The sequence below is a fragment of the Phyllopteryx taeniolatus genome, chromosome 18 (genome assembly GCF_024500385.1).
Source record: "Phyllopteryx taeniolatus isolate TA_2022b chromosome 18, UOR_Ptae_1.2, whole genome shotgun sequence".
In the NCBI taxonomy this organism is placed as follows: Eukaryota; Metazoa; Chordata; class Actinopteri; order Syngnathiformes; family Syngnathidae; genus Phyllopteryx; species Phyllopteryx taeniolatus.
Window position 1 is genome coordinate 11,419,199 of NC_084519.1, and position 24,237 is coordinate 11,443,435.

At 40.8% G+C, this 24,237-nt stretch overlaps 1 protein-coding gene across 2 annotated transcripts in view; it reads right to left on the bottom strand.

Moving 5' to 3' along the window:
* The window catches only part of fut8b (fucosyltransferase 8b (alpha (1,6) fucosyltransferase)), a 111,365-nt gene that overhangs the window by 78,566 nt on the left and 8,562 nt on the right, over window positions 1-24,237 (bottom strand). Inside the window, exon 1 of one of the 2 annotated variants that reach the window (XM_061753781.1) lies at window positions 10,986-11,455. The exons of the other annotated variant lie outside the window; for it this stretch is intronic. The gene's annotated coding sequence lies outside the window, so the exon portion shown is untranslated. Of the gene's footprint in view, window positions 1-10,985; window positions 11,456-24,237 lie in introns of those variants that run through there. 2 annotated transcript variants of the gene reach the window in all.

The following is a 24,237-nucleotide window of genomic DNA, read 5'->3' on the forward strand; positions in this document are numbered from 1 at the left end:
GATAATTCCATTACGTCTTGCAATTGAGATGAAAATACCTTTTAATTGACAACAAATATTGTTTGAAAACACATTCTTTCCTTAAACACGGCATAAGTTTTCACTCAGATATAATATTTGAGTGACAGCTTGCCATTATTGACATTTTAATATCCAACTGCATACAAGACATTTCAGTTCTAAAATAGGACAACTGAAATGACACATTATCATACCATTGCTTATTTCTCTATACTTTGGGCTGTTTTGAAAAAAAAGTGAGGGCAGGTTCTTTTTTTATGAAGCGTGTTATATAGTAGCTCTAGAATTGCCAAAGTTATTAACGGTGGAGCGGTTCACCGTACAGGTCTGTGTGTACTTAGACTTACATGGCTTAATCTTTGAGATTATATGTATATATATATATATATGCTACTGTCAGGATCAACTACAGGAGGTAGCCTACAGAGCCTATGAGGGGGAGGGGGGCTGGGCCAGCCTGGCCTCAGAAACTAGACGAAAAAGAGCAAATTATGCCTATTTTCAGTTTGGGATTTGTATAGTTTGGCTTTGGCAGTGGGCAAATAAAAGGGCTGGAAATATTATATGTTAAGGCTCAAACGTGACAAAATTTACTGCCAGCGAGCTAGACTTCAACAAGCTAGCTTTCTAAAATACTAATGTGGTTCACCCGAAGCATTGCAGCGCTTTTGAAAAGAAGAGCCAAAAAATATTCTTACCTATGAAAGGTTATTCACAGATCACAGTTCCGTTGATGTGATTGTACGAAGTGTGTGCAACCATATGCACTATAATGTGCGGGCATCCTTGTTATTTTGGTTTCTGACTGTGCCGTCCACAAACATGGAATGCACTGACACTTTGCCCACACTAGCTTAGCTACAAGGAATACGCCAACACTTTGTCCCCACTAGCTTAGCGTCACTGTAGGCAAGCGACTCAAAGTAGCTATAATGTCTGAACAATGTGCTCCACTCGCATACTTCTGGTTTCAGGTTTTTTCAGCGTTCTGCTTTTTACTACTACTCGTTACTACCTTTAGAAGGTTTTAAAAGTAACAAGCTCGTTTTTAAAATGTAAGGAGTAGAAAGTACAGATATTTGTGTTTAAATAGTAAAGACTAAAAGTAAAAAGTTGCCGCAAAAATAAATACTCAAGTAAAGTACAGATACTTGAAAAACCTACTTAAGTACAGTAACGAAGTACAATTACTGCATTACTTCCCACCTCTGGTTTTAAGATTCATTTCATCCCTATTTGTAAACATCAAATTAATAAAGGTCATAATGTCAACATTGTATACATAACATGGCAACCATTAGATCGAGCTCATGAGTCATGAAAGGAAAAGACTGATTGCATTCAAACAACACCAAGGTAACCTTTTCAAGCACTGAGTGGATCGTTTAATCAACAGCCATAATGACGGGTGGAAAATCCACATCTAAAGCTTTAAAGTGAGATTCGTCACACTCATTATAATGGTGACCTTTTTGCGTGGCACTTCGGAAATCAAAAGCCACTGAGGTCGTACAATTTGGAATTCAAACTTAGTCATGTACGTGGCAGGGTGACCTCAAGTGTAAATCACGAGCCCTCGGTTCCATAAGCAGATAACGCTAAATGCATGTTTGGCTTTTCGTTGGCTTTTTTTGCCTTATTTTGTGGCGTTTAGTCTAAAAGAACTCATGAATGGATAACCTATGCAAATGACTTATTATTATTACAAAAACTGCTACGAAGTGAAAGTCAGTGAATACAGAAAACTGTTTACAAAGTCAACTTATTTTCTGACCATTTTTTCCAACTGCCTTTCCATCCCCAAGCTAAAGCTGCAAAACTGTATCACCCTCCAACGGCTGACCAAATGTCCAGGCAGAACCATATGTAGATGTCCACAATGTCTATTTATTGGGCAAGATCAATGGTGCTAAATAACTGTGAGATGGGTACACACAATGCGCAGATGACATTGGGGTAATGTTTCATCTGCAGTACAAATTAATTCTGAAGGCAGCAGAATGTGTCTCGGCACATTTGGCAATACCACTCATTTATTTGAGAATCCATTTTCATGCCGATTAGAAACTGCAGAAACCTTTGAAGGATTTTTTTTTTTTTTACTTGTTTTAACAGTATGTCTCTTCACTGTTACATATTAGCTACAATATGTGTTAAAAGTTGCAGGGGCACTATTTATCATGGTTATAACAGTAATGTGCCATCATGCAAAGCAGAAGCAATATCACACTGCACGGGAATAACTAGTAGTGATGATTATGGAGAATAATTGGAGTGTATTTCAACTTAATACACTAGAGTTCCTTGGTGCAGTAATAATCTAAAAAGGTAAGCAAGCTCGAACTATGACTAAGTGTTTTGTTTTGGCGAATCTCTTGATGTGATGTCAGATGATATTTTCGCATTTAACTCGCTGTCAATGATACAAAGTGTGATGAGGAAAAAGCAGTCAAATCACTGACATTTTCCAGAATCAATCTGACTTTCTAAATGCCACGTTGTGAATCAACTCAACTGATTGGACCTTAGTGAAGGACGCATGTGAGAGTTCGCTTTCTCCGGTTACATTTGCAACATGAGCCTGGATAAAGACAAAAAGACAGAGCGTACTTTCCCCTAATTATTGATGCAATTTTTAATCATAACTGAGCGTCATTATGTCTCTTGGGATCATTTGCAAACTGGAGAGCAAAAGTTCAAACCAGGTCCCTCAGTGATCGCTCAGAACCATTCCAAGACAAACACAGCTACACCAATATCTGTCACCGAGGCCCAACTTGTGCACCTTATGCAAATATTTATCTGCATTCACAGTTGACTTAATTTGACAAGCGCGACCCAGTCTGGAATAGCTTTGGATGCAAAATGGTAATTACTCCTAAACCAAGCTGGAATAATGAACTTGTTACCATGCTCAGCCTCCTGGAATTCATTACAGCGCTCCTGATGGATGGAGCAGAACCTGCTCTGATTTCATTCCTCTGCACTAAGAAGCAGAGAGGCCTTCTTTTTGCCTTTGACACGTCCAGCTACTAGCCACTTGGCGCTCCTAAAACACACATGCGGCAAACGTACATGCATCATGTGACAAGAAAGACATGATTTGTCACTGTGTCATGAGATCACATGCAGACACTCCAAGCAGAGAGAAGCATAATCCATGTGTAAAATCAGCGCTAAAAGCAAAGCGTCTGCATGAGAGTGTCGAGCCGAGAAAACTTAAAGGAGGGCGTTGATGGCAGCTTTGCGATTAGATGACAGAAAATCTCTATTTTTTTTTAAATATTCAATAAGAGGGATGGCAACTATTTGACTGGTGCGGGATCTATTTTTAAAACAGATAAATGCTCTCCGTGGACGATCAGAGTTGTCGACAGGACCATTCCAGTGTAATTTGCAACAGGGTCTCATGAGATGTTAGGAGGAAATTTTACAAAGCACTATACGGGACGAGGTTCATAACTAGACTGTGCTGTAACGCTGCATGGTGCCATTGAAAGCATTATGTTATCATTCCAATTCCAAAGCATTGAGGGATAGGGAATAGTATTTGTATTTTTTTAAGTATTTAACAGGCAACGTGGAGGCCTCACGGCTCGGACGTTTGAGGTTTGAATCTCGTCTTCTTCCTGTGTGGCGTTTGCACGGTCTCCCCGGCGCCTTCTCCCACATCCCAAAAAACAAGCCTGTTAGGTTAATTGAATACTCAAAATTGTACATGTTTGAATTGGGAGTGTGAATGTTGTATTTGTGCTCTGTGATTGGCTGGCGGCCGGTCCACGGTATACCCCGCCTCCGGGCAACAGTCAGATGGGACATGTTCCAGGTCACTCACTCACAGCTCTAATAAGGATATTAGGATTAAATAAGTGCTACAGATAAATGGATGGATAGAAGTATTTTAGTTACATTAATACGATGGTCGACCTATGACTTTTCCCAGAGGAAATAATACCCTTTCCAGTGTCAAGCTGACACAAAAATCAAAACCTTATTAACTGAGCTGTGCAATGTTTCAGGTGACATTCTTAACTGTCACACAAATGCAAAAATTAGTTAAACATGAGAATCTATACAGAGAGTTAAACATTGTTAATAATACAAAATTGTCTTTGATGAAGTACGACCAACGAGGCAATGGGTGCGCAGGGGTACGGTTATGTTATAAATGCCTTATTATTATTGTCAACTTATTCTTGAATTAGACAAAGTGTACTGAGTAGCCAAGACAGAAATGTGTGTAGTCTACGTCACAAGAAATACAATTTCTGTGGTTCAGCAAAACTTAAAATGCCACTAGTAGTTACTTCATTTTAGTTTCATTAAATAGTAGTTATTTTTTTACATTTGTATCAAGAGTTACAAATGTTTTAACTGTTATCAATGTTTTATGATCACACAGTTTTCTGTCCAGACAGTTGGAAGAAATTCATTCAGTTTACATTTTATGTTATGGGTAAAAAAAAGTGACGCGTGAACAACTTGGAAGTCAACTTCCATCACTGAACAGATTGTGCTCATCTGTGGGGGTTTGACTGTATTACTTAATAATTACCGAAGCATTCAACCTGATGGAATACTGCTTTTTACACCATACTTCAGCACCTGCCAGCTTTTATTAGGATCTCGGTGACAGCTTATGCAATATTTAGGATTCAAACTTTCACTGGAAACGGATGGGGCACCATGTGGGTTAATGTGAAGACTTGGCATATTGAACAAAAGTAGGTAGTCATTGATACCGCCAGCCCACCGCTCCCTCTCTTTCCAGTTCCTCCATCACTCTACCTTTTCACTGTCCTCTAAGTACCCATCAATTGAGGCAGTGAAGCCATCAGTGCCCACGCTTGGCCAGCCTGCTTCCTTGCTCGACTAGCTCTGTGTGCGTGGAGATCTCGCGCGTTGGAGGGTGCTTGTGCATGCGCAGCCCCTTGATTGGACTCTCCAGCCGCGGCCTAGACAATAATGAACACCGCCTGCCCGCCACGGTCTCAGTCCTCTCGCCCGTCAATCTGGATGGATGGATCAGCGTGACCCTATTCTAATGGGGTCCCTTTGCCATTTCTCTTTCAGCAGTACGCTCTGTCGGCTAGAGATCAACGACATCGGGGGAGGATCTAATCTCGGCCTCTCACCAGTCCAACCTGCTCACCTCCCTGCTCACTCTGCTCACCTTCACATCAAACGACCAAAGAGAAACTGGATCAGAGTGTGACATTTTAACAATAATTAGGAGAAAAATACTCCCCGAGACATAAAACAGAAACCGCAGACTGTAATTGGGACCCTTTGGTTATATATATTGCTGTCTGATGAAAAACACTGGTATGTCAAATTAACCTTTTTCAAAGGAGAAGAAGACTTTATAAAAACACAACACCTTTGACTTGTATTAAAATAGAAAAGATTATGTACATCTATCTTTTACCTGAAATCACACTGTGTTGTACATTTAATGACTTTAAATGGTTAAAATACCTGTATGACTAAGACATCATCATTTTTCCTAGGGCGATAAAACTACATCCTCTACTTCCACTTTTCACTTTTGTATTTTGAATGAAATCATCATATATAAAAAGCTAATCACTAAATTGGCTGCACAGTTTTAAACAAGCTCTGCCATTGGCTGGTGACCTGCCCAGGGTGTACACCGTCTCTCGCCCAAAGGCAGATGGGATAGGCTCCAGCTCACACGCAACTTCATGAAGACGTGCTATAAAATATGGATTAACGGCGTGCATCAGTGAGTGTTATGCAAGGTTTTGGGCACTTGGTTTATTAAAACAAATTAACTGGGATCAGTTTTGACCGTTTTATCAAAACAAAGGAAGCAGGAATGGTGTGGTTTGTAGTTTTTTTCCCCCCAATGATTCTGAGGGCTAATGGAGAAAATTGTTACAAACAAATGTATTAAAACACGTTCTCATTGGTTGTTTAGCAAATCTATCATACGAATAAATTAATTCCTGTATGTATAAGAGAAATCCCAAGGAAAATGGAAAACTAAGGGCCTGATTTACAAAAAATCTATGCGTACAAAAAAAGGGCACATATTTGATTGCTCAAGCAATTGTGCTGATGACTTTATCTCGATTAAATACTGCGTCTAAAAGGCAGGAACAAATGGAATGATTTGAGGGGTGTCTTAGAGCCAGTCACAAGAAGGAGTCATGACACACAGTATAACCTACAGTGTTAGAAAACTCTTTCAACTCTACAATTTCTTGCATCTGACTTATTTCAGCACACTGTAAATATATTGCTTGCCTCTCCCAAGTTATAGATGCAATGTATGCATCCATTTGCCACGCTGATGCACTCGAAATGAGTTCAATTCAACAAAACATAGGCTTTGTGCGGGTGCGAGCTTACCCAAAACTATAGGAGTGATTTCTTTTATGTAACTTAGTTAGATGTTTGTTTGTCTAATTCACCAACTCTTCCAATGACAGTGGACCTCTGCGTAGTCGCAGTTCAGCACCCACGGATTCACCTAGTTGTGATCTTTTTCCCCCCAATTTCTTTTCAAGTTTTTATGTATTTATTTTTAACCAATCCTGTTTTTTGTGGAAAGCGCTAATTGGTGATTTATGCCCGCTTATTCAAGATATTTTTTTTTTTTCATGAAAACAAAAACTAAACTTTTCAATGCAATTATAATGGCCGTTAATTATTCGCAGATGTTCGTTATTCGCGGTTGGGCCCGGTCCCTATCCCCCGCAAATAGCGGAGGTCTCCTGCAGTTCAGTTCAAACTTCATTTTACTCTTGTGGTGATCTCTCAAATGTTCCATGGTAAAAACCATCAGAGCTACCTAAAGCGCAAAACCCTCTTAAGTAGGGCGGTCTCCAGAACCTTTACACCTGTTGCCAATAGCGCATGCAATCGGTTAGAGTGAGGGAACACACAGCGCAATTTGCGATCTTGGTAAAAGATTCCACACTTTGTAGATTTTCATGCAACACAGCCACCAACAGCACGCGCAATTTTTTCAGGTGAACGCACAATTTAGCGCCCGGAGTCTGCTATTTGGATTTGTAGTAAATCAGGCCTCATTCACCGCAACTTTAGATGTATTTGAAACAGTGGCTCCAGTTAAAGAGTTTTTTATAGCTTTGTTGCGGTTTTATTTAATTGGATTAAAAGGGAAACATTGACTTTCCTCGTTTCCTGTCATATGCTGGGAGGGGTAATTATTCCCCTGTTGCTTTGATTTGCGATTGTTAAACTGTTTGTGTCATGTGGTTGTGCAAATCGAGATCATCAGAAGGTGATGGGAACAAAGGGGGGAAAGACTGGATTGAGGTGGGACTAAATCATAGAACATCAGAAACAAAACATACTGTATACCCCTCTTGACACCCCATGCAAAAAAATCACTGCTGAAGAGTTTTCTTACATTTTACTTTATTTGCTATTATTACAACAATCCAACCAATACATTCAAAGATGTGAGGAGTTCAATGCTTGGAAAGGGTAAGCGCCATCATGAAGAGATCATTCACCATATTTTTGTGTGAGTAAAAAGCTACAAAATTCTAACCAGTATACTATAGGCCTTTGCATGCTCTGTGTACAGTGGAGCCTCTTAATGTCGTACAATTCCGATTTTGACTAAAACATTTGGCAAAAATCCAACTCTGAAAACATAAAGAAAAATAGATCAGAACTTTTTTTTTTTTTATTATGGAAGGACTATTCCAATGCCCTATTAATGGCCGGCAACCAGTCCAGGATGTACCCCACCTCTCGCCCAAAGTCAGCCGGTACAGGCTCAAGTTTACCGGCGACACTAATGAGTACAAAATGAATGGATGGATTATTCCTACTCCCATTATTTCCAAAACGAAAAACGTGTTTCGTTTCAAAGCAAACAAACTGGAGATCAACCAGCGTCTCAAAATGGATCAAGGTTGTCCTTAGAGGCTGCACTGTATTTTGAAAATCTGTTCCAGGATGACAAGTCTTCCGTCTTCATCGTGCTAATGACTAAACAGAATTATTTCCCCCAGCGGCGTCCATAACGCCACCCTACATGAAGTCCTTCCATTCCGTATGAGACAAGACTTCCCGTTATGATCGTTATGAATAAAACAGACTCTTGTCCTTAACCTCAATGTTTTATTTAATGAGCCTCTGGGTGCTTTGACTCAATTTGCATGCGGTTGTCAAAGCCTCACACTCTCACAGGTACAATTTCACCTATGGCGTTGGTTTACACTAACAGAAGGAGACTGTGACTCCATTTTCCACCAAGGAAAACCTTGAGCTTCCATTAGTATACATCAACGTTGTTATGGGGTGGGTGCACCTGTGAGCATATGTCTGTCCACATATTATGTGATCTTGGCGTGATTTGCCTCTGATAAAAATAGTGCTGATGTGGTCTCTCTTCCCGACAACAGCGGGAGGTTAATTTCCATTAGCCTGTCAATGGCGTTGAACATTAAGCTAGTGGACTTTCGTTACACAAAATTACATTGTTTGGTTGAAAATTCCTTGTATAGAAAGAGGCCAGGAAGAAAATGGTATGACATGAGGCAAAAATAAGACTTTAAAAAAAAAAAAGTAATTTATTTCGCTTTGCTCTTCTGCAAATGTGGCTCCTATCACATTTAACCACTAAAAGCCCTCAGGGCAGGAACGCGTCCCACTTTGATGATGTCAGAGCTTGGAGAAGCGAGGGGAGAGGTCAGCGCATGTGTCACGGACATCAGAAGCCCTCAGCGGTGCGGCGAGATGTCAGCCAAGCGAGCGCCGCGCTTGTGTGACGAGGCCCGGACAGACACGCACGGGGGCCAAATGTGACAAGGCAAGCGGAAACGGGGATGATTAAAGCCTGCAGGCTGGACGGCGGCAGGCGGGAAGAGACACAGCTCAAGGGAAAAAGGGGGTTGGAACATCGTGAATATTGAGAGGAAGGGGAGTAAGAAGAAGTGGGAAAATGATCATTATCAGGGGATTGTATCGTACAATATTGAACAATACACTTACGGCTGGTTGGGGGTGTGTTAACAGAGAATACTGAAAAAACTGTCTGAAGAGTTTATGAAAAGGGGGGGGGGGGGGGTTACCGAGCACAGACAGTGAATGTAAATGCAGCTGAAGCCTATAGTAGCAATAGCCAGAGGGCAGATGGTGAATTTCTAGAGGAGCTATGATGACTGAATTCAAGATCAAAACAAGTGAAAAGGTTGATCTTGTGACTTGAAGTGGCCCAGTCGAGGATAAATAAGACATTCCCAGACTCAGCGTAACACTTACAGCAAAAGGTGCTGTGAAGAATAAAACATTTTTAAAAAACTGACACGCGAGTGTATATGCGTGCGCTTCCTGCAACAGAGTACCTCAAGTGAATTGGACTTGTTTTATTATTACTGTGAAGCAGCCAACACGGAACATCAGAGCAAAGTTGCACTGAATAATTGAATGATCCTTGTTTTTTGTGCATTTTCAGTGGTGCTTCCGATTCATGTCATGTGAAGTGATTTGCTTAAAATAAAACAAATAAAAGAAAAAAAGAAAAGTTTAATAAACTACCTTCACTTCCAACTTATTAACTTTAAAACATAAGTTTCATGATGACCACTTTTTATGATGACTCTTAACTGATTGCTTGCATTTACTCCATATTGTTTCCTTAAGGGGAAACCATTGAAAAATGTGACAAAAATCTGAGGTGTTGACCTTAAATGTTCCTCTGCAAGGAAACCCTTATTTTAAATTGGAATTCTAGCAGACATTGTAACCTAAACTTTGCTCCCAGCTCTGCCCCTTGGCCCACACTCCTGCCAAGCATAGTTTAAATGTAACTCTTATCTCTAAACCTATCATCATCACAACTGAAGAGAGAGATGCCATTTTGGCCCATGTGGAGATCCTAAGTACAGTACTGTCACAAACACACAATTTAAATGTGATCAAAATAAAACAGTGACAAGTGCTACATGCAAAAAAAAAAAAAAGATGCAGCTGACAGATAAATATGAATAATCACGTTAGGGATAAGGCTAAACCTAATTGCATCCATCTTTAAACAAAATGTGCAGTTATTTTTTTATTTTTACTAGATTTTCCAGAATGCATAACGGAATTTGGTAGCACAGGTCTGGCACAAACAAACAACTGCACAAAGCACAACAAAAATGCACAGAAGGCTTATTGAGAGTGCTTGAAATTCTCAAGTCAGTTATTATATTAGTTAACTCTCCAGTCAGACCGTCGCATATCTCCTAGGACATCATGGTGTGTTCACGTTTAGAACATCTGAATAACAGGTATGAGGTTCAAAGTTCAAATCGGAGGCCTTCATGTGCAGAGTTTGCATGTTCTTCAGGTCCTCCCACATCCCAAAAAATATAAATGTTAGGTTAATTAAAGTGTAGCGATAATGTATGACATAAGAATTGTAATTAATTTAGGATAAAATAATACGCCAGGCGCAACGTTTGCGTTAATTCCGGTTTATCGTAAAATTCGATTTGATTGTTAAAATCAAACTAATGTCTCAAAGGGCACCACGTCAAATTTTTCAAGTTTAACTTTAGGCGAAATGACAACAAACCTTTTTAAATCAGTCACAGAATCTGGAGGTTGCTACACTCTACGACATTTTGAGTCCTAGGTTACAGAGGTTTACTTAAATTCAGAACACACACAAAATATGACCAAGAGTGGAATTTTCTGGTATATTTAATGAACCACCCAACTACAACTACAAACTACAAAAAGAAAATAACACAAAGGGTAAACGAAAGAAAGAAAATGAGGCGTACGAAAATGGAAAAGAGGACATCATGTGTGTGGTCGCTGGGCTAAACTAAATGAGCGTGTGAGCGTTTAATGCGTTGAGTCAGAGAGTGAGAGGGCAAAGTTGGGATTTCGTATGAAGCTAGTAATTTCCCCACAATTATTAAGCACTGATGTTTTACATCATAGTAAGGATTGCAGTGTCGACTCACGAATGCAGATCAGCCGGTCTTTGGGGGTGGCCTTCTTTTGGAAGCGGCTCCGCAAGCAAGGCGACAGATTTGGTTGCAGACGAAAAAGATCTAGAAAAATAAAAACAAAGGGAACAAGAATGGCTGGTCGTCACGCCTTCTTGGGAAAACCGGACGTCTCTCTTCCTGCCTCTTTCGTGGCTCGCTGGCAATTTCAGAGCAATCCCGCTTGGCTAGGAGCGGACCCGGTCACTTCGTAGCAGCGGCTCTGATCGCTTAGCGGAGGCCCACGTTTAGGCTGGCAATCCATGTCTGTTCGATCCCGGCTTGCGTTTACCAAGCCGTGTGCCCGCACAAAAGGAGGAACAGAGGAGGGGTGGCCGGCTGCCAACCCAGCTGGCGAGCTGCCCGCGAGGTACGAGGAGAGGAAAAACAAGACTAGCCTGAACTCAACTTCCTGAGAAAGATGTGAGTTTAGAGTTAAATACCCCAGGGGCGGGGCGTAGGAAGAGGGAGTGCCGACTTGGAGAAGACCACACCCATCAGCCTGAATCTTGTCTACAAATTTGAGTAATGGAATGGATAATATTAATCTAAAACACTCCCAACTTTGTACTCTCACACATAGGATCATTGTTTAAACTTTGATCGTGGCAGATGGGTTGCTTATTGTTCAATACAACATTTCGTACTGTTTGATTTCAAACCATGAACAGCTTTCAAAATCATGCAGAGGACCTGTCAAAGTGAGAATGGGGACACAGACACCTAGGCATACATTTGGAATATTTCTACAGAGTTTGCAAGATATAAAAAAACGGATATTTTATCTTCTGTTAACAAACATCAGACATCGTCCGCAAGTATTGGCGTTTGGAGTTCCTCTCAACGCCAGTGGTGGAGCCTCACGCGCATCGGTGGATATTAACCACATAGTCTTCCCCAACCGTTTGGTCCGGGAAGGAGTCTTTTGAAGACAGGAATCAAGATTTGACGGGAAGCTGCTAATTAGGTTAAGGTCCACTTGACGTGCACCAGGTCCTGTCCTAGTCGCCGTCTCACAGCAGGGGAGCGTAGAGGAGTGGGAGTTCTCAGGTGGTCGCGAGTCTCTGTGATGCCTCAAAGTTGCGGCGTGCATGTCCGCTACAAAAGACTGTGTGAATGTGAGTGTAAATGTTTGTTTGATTATATGTGCCCCGTGATTGGTTGGCAACAAATCCAGGAAATGAATGGTTTCTTCTTGGTTCTTGGTTTTGTGGTACTTACAAACAAATAAGAAATAATTCAGAAAAGCATGTAGGCGGAGGCCATCTTTTGAGGACGGAACAGCCAAAAAGGTCAAAACCACAGAACGGTAAAATGTTTTCATACATTCGTACGATGAGTTCTGTATGTACAGTATCTGTACAATATTTATTTTCCTGGAGTTTTTGTTTTTTTTTCCCACCAAGCATTGGCTCTGGTTAGATCCCTCCTGGAAGTTTCTACTGCCAACTGTCTAAAAGCAAAATACAAAATTTTGATGTATTTTGGAAGGCAATGAACCCAAAAACAATAGGAAAGGAAAATAGCTGCTGTCGCTCTGACAAAAGGTGCAGTGCTCAGATCAGGTCCATCTGGACGGCCTGTGGGAGAGAAGAACCTAACAGTGAGAACAGACGGCCACCTCCTGCAAGCCAGAGCTCAGGCCAATGTGTAAGCATGTGGGTTGTACACGTGTGTGTGTTTCTGCAAAGATAATGATAAAGTGTAAGGCCTCGTTTCCACCAAGGGGTCTAGTTCAGTTTCATTGACCAAGGTATGGTGTGGATCGAAATACGCTATCAGGGTCCTGTGAATATTCTTATTCATCCAGGTCGTTTCATTTTCAGGGCTTTGAATCGATCGTAACTTCACTGTTTTGGCTGTCTTCCCTGATCAGGCTAGCTCGCCTTTAGACTGTGGGTTGTGTAGGTGGATGGCGAAAGCAGCATCATGTAAAATCGTAAATCCAACGCAAAGTGTCACAAAGCCAGCTTATTCTTGTCACACTATTAAAAGTGTTGTTATATGGTCTTGTGATGCGGTGACAAAAACAACAGAAAAAAAATACTGCAGGCGCCAAATGTTCACCTTGGTGCTGTGAATCATGAAAACTTAATGTCTTTTTATGAGAGGTGGAAAAAAAAACGTGGCATTTGGTCCGTCTCACCACTCAATTATAAATCCTAAAAAAAAATTGTGAAATTTTGTATCAAAATGTGGCATATTTTCATACTCAAAATTAAGATTTTGTATTCCCCCCCCCCACAAACACACCACTTGCCTTTAATTAACCTGGTTGCAGAGAGAAAGTCTGGGTTTGCTCCCTCTGACGGTCTGGTCAGCACAGGAAGGTCAGCACACAAATAAACTCGCTCAAAACCTCAGTTTTACAAGATTAGCACTCCCCTAACCTTCTATATGTGCTCCTTCAATATGTGCCGGCCAGCAGCATTACACTGATGCAGCCAAGCGTAGCTGACACGAGACCCACACTCTGTCAGCAACAGTAGGTAAGTCAGCAGACAGCTTCACTGAATTACCAGACCTCTGGAGCTGCACCACTATACCTCGGACCAAAATGGGAGGCACTTACAGCTATTGAAGGTGTGTGCGTGTTGCCGAGGAGACTGACGAGTGTCTATATGTGCAAATTGTGATGGCTAACCTCTTTTTGAAACAGAATTTCCACACCGCTAAAATTCTTTACTTATGCAGATTTGATATCCATGTTCAATCTTAAAAAGGTCCATCTCAACATAAGAGTGCGCCGCGCACGTCTTATAATGTGCATCCATGTAACATTAATTGAAGTTATTCAGCATTTAATGAGTTGATGCATCATACTTTTTATCACCCTCAGTAAAGGTGGCTAATGCTAACAGAGAGCACGAAAATCCTGTCCAAAACACACTGGTCTAACAACTTTTTATTTTATTATTGAAACCTGCATGCTTTGTATTCCTTTGTATAACCAGAAAGCTATTATTAGTAAAGGAGACTTTATTAGGAGCTATTTTCCAGTGTAGTGTTTACTCACAGCCACAAGACACAGGGCGACAAATTGACGACGGGCTTTGCTGCTAATAAAAGGGGTTCCGCTTTCTGTCGACAGGTTATCGATGAAGCATTGAGTTTATATACAAGGCAGCTGGGGACTGTGAATAATTGCAAACATCATGGTTACGGTTTGGGAGTGTCAGTATTCAAAATATGATAACGTCAAGGCTTCAGAAAGCAGAACAAAGCATTTCAGAACAGGAAGAGGCATTTTAACAATGAAAACAACAACCTAGTACTCTATAATCAACATTCCCCTACACCAAAAGCAATGAAAAATCACCAGCAAAGGCGGTCGATTTTTATGCAGTCTTTTCATATTTTCTTGAGGCTACAGTAATTGTATTTATAAATTAATGCCAAAATAACCAAAGGCTCTATCGATTAAACATAAAACAAGAACACAGAGAGAGAGCACAGACCTTTGCCAGGTCTTAAACATTTGTCACCTGAAACATCTTCGCGATAGCTATTAAAGATTTAAGATCGTAGTACAGATATTAGTTTAGATACTGACACTGAGTCGAACCCTCATGTCTAATTTGTTGCCCAAACAAATAACTGTATACTGTATGTGTACTTCTGCCAGGGAGTCCCCCACCCCCAAAATTAAAAACTATGTGAATTGCACATTGCATATACACTAAGACTAAAAGTTTGCGTGTGCAAAAACAGGTGCAAACTTGTTTGCATATGCAAACATATCCAAGCCGATCGATCAATTGACTGGTTACAGAAGGAGTATTTGCAGAGTGATTATTTTTTAGCACGTGCAATGTAATTTATCTAATCTGAGACGAATTGCAATGGCACGGCTGTGCGTAACCATGATTAGGCCTTTTCCACTCATGTAAACATTTTTGAAATGCCAGAAACCAAAATTATTGCAACATTTCGTCTAATCAATCAATCAATCCACCCATTATTACTTTTTAAATAACTGCATCCCTGTTTCCATTCCATGCCAGGTTACGGAGAATAATACTGCCCGTAGCATAGTGGAGGTTTTAGTGGATGGAGTTCAAGTTCAGTTACAATTTAAACAGTGCATCAACATTTCCATTATTGATAAGTAGGAAATCGCTTTTCCGTAAAAATTGGTTCAGGTGATATATTTCAAATGCATATTTTTGTAGTGTGTGTGTAGGCATGAGGCAGACAGGATGCCAGAAGCCTTTGAGGAAGGAGCATGTGTCCACTGTTGTGTTGGGTCACAGATGTCACCTGCTCCAGCAGCCCGCCTGAAACAACCCACTGCCCTCCCCACTGCTCGCCCACATGCCCCAAAGCACTGGAGAAAACAAGCTCACCATGTTGTTAGTTGTTGCATGGTTCTGTCTCATAATGGGATTAAAATGTGGCTCGCTGAATTACCGCAAAGGGCCACCACAGTCTCTCCAACTCAAAGAAAATGTTACCTCGAGCTTCTGGCTATACTGTACGTGCCGTTTCCGCAGTCATGCCAAGTGGCGACAATGTAAGTTTAAAGGAATTAAACACTGCTGGCTGTGGTAAGACCAGTAACCTTAAACAAAGCAAACGAGCCAAGAAGAAAGGCTGGCATAAAAAACAAAAAAGTATACTTAGTTAATATCAGCCGCAAGCGAAATTAGGAAACCACCATGCATGACCACAGAACAAATCAGCTAAGGAACTGACAAGTGTGGGTGGGTGGGTGTGTGTGTGTGATACGATTTGTGACTGTTAATCTCTGAAAGGAGCTCTGTCAGTAGTGTGGTCGTCGCTGTTAGAGAGCCTTACATTCCTTTTGCACGCCTCACCACTTGTTTGTTAGGGAAACCCACAATGCTTCACCACAGGATTCAGTCATGGAGATTGTTGATGATTCTCTCTCTCTCTCTCTCTCTCTCACACACACACACACACACACACACACACACACACACACACACAGCACGCACACACAAACAGGCATACATTCAAGGTGCCCGCTCATATATCACTGGCATGTCTTCTGGGGTTGTTTTAAAATTACCACACATATTAACGAAGTGCTGCCAAGACCTATTTTTATTACTCTTAATCTCAAGAATTTATAAGGTCAGTGGCTGCCACAACTCCCTTCTATGCCTTTGTTCTTCTGCTTTGTCCTCTCCAGTTACATCAGAACGTAACATGCCCACAAAATAAGGCAAGTTCTCCAAATACCTAATACTGTCACATCTACAAAGAACCAATGCAGCACATTTAGTTATCTAACAATGGCCAATGGCCAGTCCAGCTGGCTACAGTACTCCCGCCGCACACAGAGCGACGCGGCCGAAGGTGATTGAACTGGACAATCGCGAAAAAAATTTTGTCAGCGTCTCACACCTGCACACCAAGTGACTGACCCTTGCACGCATAACAAACTCGCTCCACCCAAGAAACTGCAACTCCTGGTGTTCTTATCGGGAAATGTTTTGAGGTATCACGTGCCCACAGTCGGCCACTCATGAAACTAGTTCAAGAACCCCGCATGGTGCTTGGACAGTTCAGATAGTATTAAGCTGCATCGCTTGGTGGGGACCTAAGGGAATGCCTTGAGCAAATTAGCCTTCGCATTGGTGAAAAAACAGTGCCGTATTTCAGATGCCATGCTAACCTCATACGTGCTAAACTGAAGACATGCTTGGTGAGTTAACAGTGAGTGAACTTGATTTTCCCGTTTGCCTCACCAAAACTCAAACATACCAGAGTGCACTTGGAAATTATTGGTTGATGTGGTGCACACTTGACTTCAATAACTGAGCTCACACCTGAATAAACAGAATGGCACAAAGATACACAATTAAATAGTTTGATAAAAAGGGATTAAACAGTACTAGCGTAAAAGCCCCTTAAAATTTACCATTACTGTCTATTTATATTATACTCCTCTTTTTATAAGAATTCAGTAGAACGTATTTCCAATGTCATGCGGGTAATTAGCAGTAAACTAACATTTTACACAAAGAAAATGTTTTTATAATCAAGAAGTATGCCTTAATTCCAACTCTCTAAGCCAAAGTGCTTTGAAATGATAGTAAAATATAGTGATTGAAGCAAAATATAGTTTTCAGTGCAACTTGGCATCAGGTCACACTGGCCTATTTCAACACCCCCATTTGACTACTGTGTATGAACTAGTTTCTTTCAAGCATACTGAACACCACAATAACACATGCAGTTTACTTCAAACAGGTTGACTTCAAAGTGACATCATATCCAAAACAGGCTGTTCTGGACTTAATGGCTTTTCAATAAGCACAGAAAAAGTGTTTGCCAAAGAGTGTGCAGTATAAAATACTTGCCAAAAGTTAGCATAAATTTGCTTGTGTGATTCCGTCGCAGCAACTGTCAATACAAGCCCCCGGGAGGGCAGGCGTTGAAACAAGAGGGAAATCAACACTGTTTACCTTACATCAGCAGTCACGATTTAGAAATCATTCAGATGAAATCTATCATGAGGTGCTGTGTTAAAGTAGTGAATATACAGGTTGTCTGTTAGAAAGTACCAAAGCAAGGACGGGAGGGGGATCTGGTTGGTGCAAACTGCTAATCCACATTTCCAGCAGACAAGCTAATAAAAGAAACTTGGTCAAGTGGAATTAAAGCAAAGCCTATCCTTTGTTGTTATGCTAATCCACGAGACAATGATCTCCAAGTGCAACATTGCCTCTGTGATAAACATGGCTGAAGAGAGCCTCAATTAGGGGGCACATTGCCAGAGGAGAGTGGATATTTGATATATATTTGATATTTGATTTGGATATTTGAGAACGGTGGGTCTCCATGGACAGGGATATTTAGAGGAGCTTGACACTCACGTGGCTGACCCATGATCTTGCTGTAACTTTCCTCCTCCAGAGGATAAATACACAAATTATATGCATGTAATTAGCTCTCAAATTAAGACAGACTAAGTAGCTTTTCAGTAATGACAAGGAACAATTACAGCTCTTAATAACACTGGATTGTGCTGTGCATTTTGTAACCTTGATAATTAGGTATGGCATTGAAGTTGATTTATTTCATAAATCTTTGCGTTTGCAGAGCAAATGAACATTTTTCTTTTTTTTTTTTTTTAAAGATTATAACCCTGCTCTTTATTTATTTACATGCATACATGACATCACAATAAAACCACATAACGGGGGGCAGTTGGATGACTTGCTAAAGGGCACCACACCCCTAAATACAAGAAGTTGTATTTTGATACACTCCATCCTGTCAATCCACACTCCAGTGCTGTTGGTGTAAACAAACCAGAGTGGCTTCTGTCCTTTAGAAAGGAAACCTGGCTTCCCGCACTACTGAGACACTGGCCAGTATACTTAACAAGGATAGCAGTTCAAATAGTTGCTCTGTTCAAATTTGTCTTTATTATAAAACATCAAGTGTTGGAGGACAACCATAACAGGAGATTAGCCAGTGATAATCCTCAATTTACTCCATTAATCAAAGTGTGGGGGCATCATCCCTGCATAAAAAGCTTCTATTTGAGTTGATGTGTCAAATTTCTACTCCTTGCTAATGCCACAAGGTAAAAATCCAGCACATTAAGGTTTTATTCAGTTTCTCGAGGTAGTCATCATGACTATTTCGAAAATGGGTGGACAGTCTAGTCTCAAGATACTCCAGGCATCATCATGAACAAACTGTATTCCATCGGTTCAGGCTATTAGCATCATGTCGGTATGGTTTTCTGGTGTGTGAGCTCTCCCCCACCATTTTTCTACTGATCTATCCCAGATCTCTAATAAGATAATAGGCTTTGGAGTGGCATCTCATCTGTTAGGGGCTCTCACACTGGATGTTATAGTTATCTAAACCTACCTATAGGTTGCTTTCTCTGGTCTGACACGTGTTTGTTGTTTGATTACTATTCATATGGTAAAACAAAAACCACATGGGGTCTTTTCTGATTGGTTGAAAGAAGCTGCTAAATACTGAACAGAATAGGTGTTTGGCAGGTCAAATAGCTAACGGAGAAACCAGATTCATTAATAGTTGGGTGAAATCTTTATCTTCTGCTCAAAAGCTGCACTAATCTCAAATGCAAAGCGATGCAACATCATCATTTACAGGAATCTGTTAGTCACTACGGTGGGTTACAAACCTGAATTTCACAGACAAGCTGGGCGAGACCCTCCTCCATACCTTCCCTTTGAAAGACATAGTTGACGTATATACACAGTGGCAGTAAACGGTTGGCTGATGAATATAAACATCCATGGCAGTGAATGAGATAATTTAATAAATACATTGTCAGAGTAGACTGTTTGTGTTTTTTTTCTGTGCCCCACTCAAATTAATTTCAGGATGGTGTCTTAAAAAGTGCATTAAAGTGTTCAACTTGGGTAGGTGTTTTTGAGTTTTTACGGCAAATAAAAAAATATTCACATGAAACGCAGTTGGAGGAGGCTTGCTGAAGAAATTTAACTTCAGTCTAGGATCAGCTTTTTTTTTTAATCAACTTAAAATAATAAATCATTATTATTATCTTTATATTACGTTTGCTAGCACTGTGAGATTTTATGGCACTATCTGGAATCCCCTTTACTAGGGGGATTGTTTAAAGCTGCTTGGTTATGAAAATATGTCCAGGATAAGAACAATAACAAAAAAAAAAGAGGGAGAAGGTGACACCATGTGATGAGAAACCCATGAGGCTACATGACAGCTACGCCTGACACAAACGGTCCCCTGTTGGTTTGCCAAGGACTTTGCTATAGGTAAATGCCAAAGCTGCCACTCATACAGATACGGAATAGGGACTAAAGGTCACGTACAAAACTACTGCGGTAGTCAGATGTGCAAAGGAAACACCATGATATGGTAGAGTAAACGTTGACAGACAAGGGGTGAGCTATGAACAAGTGCCTTTTGGTTTCAAAATCTTCCCCAGCTGTAGAGTACCAACCCACATTTTTCTAACCCATGACCCCTGCAGAAGAAAAAAAACAAAAAGACAGCGGGCCGGAGAAGGGCGATCAAGGAATGGCTGGGAGAAAGACACTTGGAATATGAGAGGATCCTTTGTTGTGTTCCCAGCAGGGACTAGTGGTATTTTTTTTAATTTTTTTTTTTTAGAACAAACAAACAAAAAAAAGAGCACCAGGCCATTGAACTTTAAAAAACGAAAAACTAAATTCAGCTAAAATCACACAAACAACTCTACACGACCAGAAATACTGTGGTTGCATCTGTAACACCAAATCATTTAGCTCTACAATTTTAAAAGGGACTTGGAAGTGGGGGAAAAAATCTATTTGCTACTTCTTGATGGAAACAGTGTGGTCCCATTGAGGCAACAAATGACTTGCTATGACAGGAACACATGTAACTACTCACAATGTATGTAGACATTACAAATCAGAACTTGCCCCACAGGCTCAAGATCGATATTGATATTTCTGTATTACAAAATGCAATATCTTAGAGCAAAGCTTGCTTTATTAGTGCTATAAATCTATTTTATTGCTCAATCAATAGTAAAGCGATTAGGGAGAGATACTTGTCAGGGTAAACAGAACACCTAGTACCGAGAAATATCATGAAGCAACAAGAAACATTGCCAGGTCCAGTGGGAGACATTTGCACAATTATCCGAAGGGGACGCTGCTTCAAGTCAAATCTATCAAGGTAATCAAATCTGAATTGAATCGAATGTCTTGCAACTGCACATTATCTTGCAATAATGCGGATGCCATTTAAGGCTTGGAAGTTGTAGCAAACAATCAAGTCAATTACATCTCACATGCCGGTAAAACTAATTTTCATCTGACTATACGTGTGGACTGGAATGTGTTGCAAAATGAACTCTTTGAAGTATATTTTTATTTATTTATTTATTTCTATTATGTTACATCGGAGCCAAATCTCTTAAAAGCTTCCTGTTTTCATTTGACTCTGCAATGATTTCCAATATTTTCCTAAACTACTTTTGAACAAACCCTGCGAAGGTCCTGACAAGTGGATGTTCTATGAGGCAAACTCAATATCCGGCTGTATCTAAAAGACAATATGAAGAAAGAACAACCGTTGTGTGTTTGATATGAAACTACCTACAATGCACTAAGTGCTATTGTTACAACAACAAATGGCCCTCATGCATGATTTCTGCTCCGACGCATCGATCTTAAATTGTAATCCCTGTTGTGGCACTGATTGAGTACTACCGGTACTTGTTTTTTGCTTTTTCAAATTGTAAGAATCCTACAATGTGCACAATTAAATCAGCACCGCTTTGTGCAGTGAAATATTAACAAGCGTGGCAGTCAATAGTACACATACCTCTGCCAAGGCAGGACAATCTTAGTTTGGATCAGTGTCAGCATTATTTGAATTGTGGGGATTTTATCAAGAAGGTCCAATCCATCTCTTGCCTGCAATGGTTATCCTTTTCAGGGTAACAACTGGACTGGAGCCTATCTCCACTAACTGAGGACTGGTTGCCAGTCAATAACAGGGTCATTGTGAATGGGCATTTAGTGGGAACTAATACCACGCCAGTTGCATAAAAGTCATCTATGTGAATCACTACACTACTAATGTCTCATTTATTATTGAAATTAAATTAAATGTTAATGCTAGGAGGAGGATGGATGCAAATCACTTGTTATTATTCATAAGCTGCACATGAATACATTTTAAATGACCAGAGAGTAAAACCTGATGGCGTTCCATTTGACTTTTTGTGCATTACATAACCACAAAGCTGTCAAATGACATTCATGAAGTTCTGCACTGTTCTGTGAATGTTTGTGACTGCCGGGTACAAAGGCAGAGTCTGCCCTACATTCAGTGTGCTCGCCGTCTGATTGTCCATCCATCCATCCATTTTCTGAGCCGCTTCTCCTCACTAGGGTCGCGGGCATGCTGGAGCCTATCCCAGCTATCATCGGAGAGGTACACCCTGAACTCGTTGCCAGCCAATCGCAGAGCACATACAAACAAACAACCATTCGCACTCACATTCACACCTACGGGCAATTTTTGCACCATGCATGTTTTTGGGATGTGGGAGGAAACCGCAGTGCCCGGAGAAAATCCACGCAAGCACGGGGAGAACATGCAAACTCCACACAGGCGGGTCCAGGGATTGAACCCCGGTCCTCAAAACTGTGAGGCAGACGCTCTAACCAGTCGTGCTGCGCCGTCTGATTGTTTCCCTGCTATCTTCCACAGCACTAGTGATGCCGGTAATGCGTTACAATCACGTTGGCCGGTGACGTCATAAGTAATCTAATGTGTTATCTTTTTTATATTACAGTCGTCAGAATACAGTTACTTTGATTTATCTGCCAATAGTTATTTTTTTGCTCATGAGAACCAGAGTTTAATATGATTTTTATATTAAATTATACTATTTATGCTCAGGCAACAGATATTTATCATTAACAAACTACAGTGCTTGGGAACGTGAGGCAAGTCAATAATAACCAAGACACTTGATTCAGTCACGGTGCATGTCATAAGTGTAGACCAATTTTCAGCATTTGTTTTAGTAATGACTAATAAAACTGACGAAACACACTATATTCTTAACTATTCATAACTAAAATGGACACAATGATTAACTACAATATCGAAAAAAAAGGTGAAATATTTATAAACGCAGCCGTCTGGAGCAATGACGTCACGTGACTTGTTGCATGTTTTCCGCTCATAGGCAGTCAACTCACGTGTACCCAAGCAGCCAGTGACGCAAACACAATTGACGGTGATCAGGGATTGGCATACTTAAACTGGAAATACAGTAACTACTTCCAAGTTTCTCTAAAGAGGACAATGCTAAGGTTTGTTGTACACTGTGCGCAGGCACGCACACGCACACACACACTGTTGCCTTCATGGACCTCCACACAATCGGCAGGGTTGCTACAGTCTGTCTGTCTGTCTATCTATCAGTTAAGAGTCTTTAAAGAAGTGTAGATGGTGAGAATGATGTGCTTGTATATATTTAGGTGGCTATTTGGCATGTCAAGTCTGCACGAAGTTGCTCATTTAATGTGGCTTCAACTACACATATTTAAGTTATTTGTTTATGTTGACATCATTCTGTAACGTGTGTGGCGTACATTACCAAGTAATGGGTACGGTTAAGCCAATGCTTTTTTTGTACTGTGGATAAGTGATATTCCTGCCACTTGACAGCTGCTGAAAGTAACAAAAAGTGAATTTCAAAAGTAACTAAGTTAGAAAAAAGTAAGTAATCAGTAAAGTAACTAAGTTTTACTTTTTCAAAGTAACTGTGGCAACACTGCACAGCACCATGCTGGGTCAGGTGATCCAGCCACTAAAATCCAATCAAGCCAATCCTTCATGATCTTCCCCTTACTCTCCCAACGGCAAGCAGTACCGCCATATGCACTTGACTTTGATGAAAATATTGAGATGGGACAATAAACACCTCACTTCCTATATGCTTGACACACACATGAGAATGGCTTAATACTAAATGAAATACTGGATCCCTTCCAGGGCTGCTCATTGGAGCTGACGCGGAATTCTGACCTATGAATGGAGGTCATAGAGATGATTTTTTTTCCCCCCCTTGGGGATCAACAGTGTTGCCACAAAAATTCACAAACACAGCAAATAAAACCACCGGGCAGCCGGATATAAAAAGCCCGCAGTGCCAGTGAGTCAGATAATGGAGGCCTTTCATCATGGTCCAGGTTACACCTTCTCCCAGGAGTTCAGTTCTTTCCGGACTTGTGTGATAGTTTCATGCAGGTCACTCAATACTGGCTCAGATCCTATTCTCAAATAGAGGCCAGTCAATACACTTGTTCTTATGCGAGTCGGTAGAAATGGAGTGGGTGCGGAGAATTTGGGCAACCTGTTGAGAACGGTATAATAATCCGAACCCTTTGCACACAGAGACAGGCAGGCCTGTCACACAACCGTTCTACCCATGTGTGTAAAATGATCCCATTCTGTCTTGTGAGCTCAGATTATTGTTCTTTGGTGACATTGGGTATTCTATGTCCTGAACACAGACCAATTTTGGACTATCATCACTCCGATTATGTTGGTCAGCATCTGGGTCTCTGGTCGCATTTAAATGCGTTCTTTTTTTTGGGTGAGGACACTGAGGGAGGGGAGGGTATGAGAGAGCTATGCGATGTGACCATTTGCGCCTCAAGTTCTGCAGCTGTCCCAATTATTACCTCACTCTTTTCCCCAGATTTTCCCTTCAACC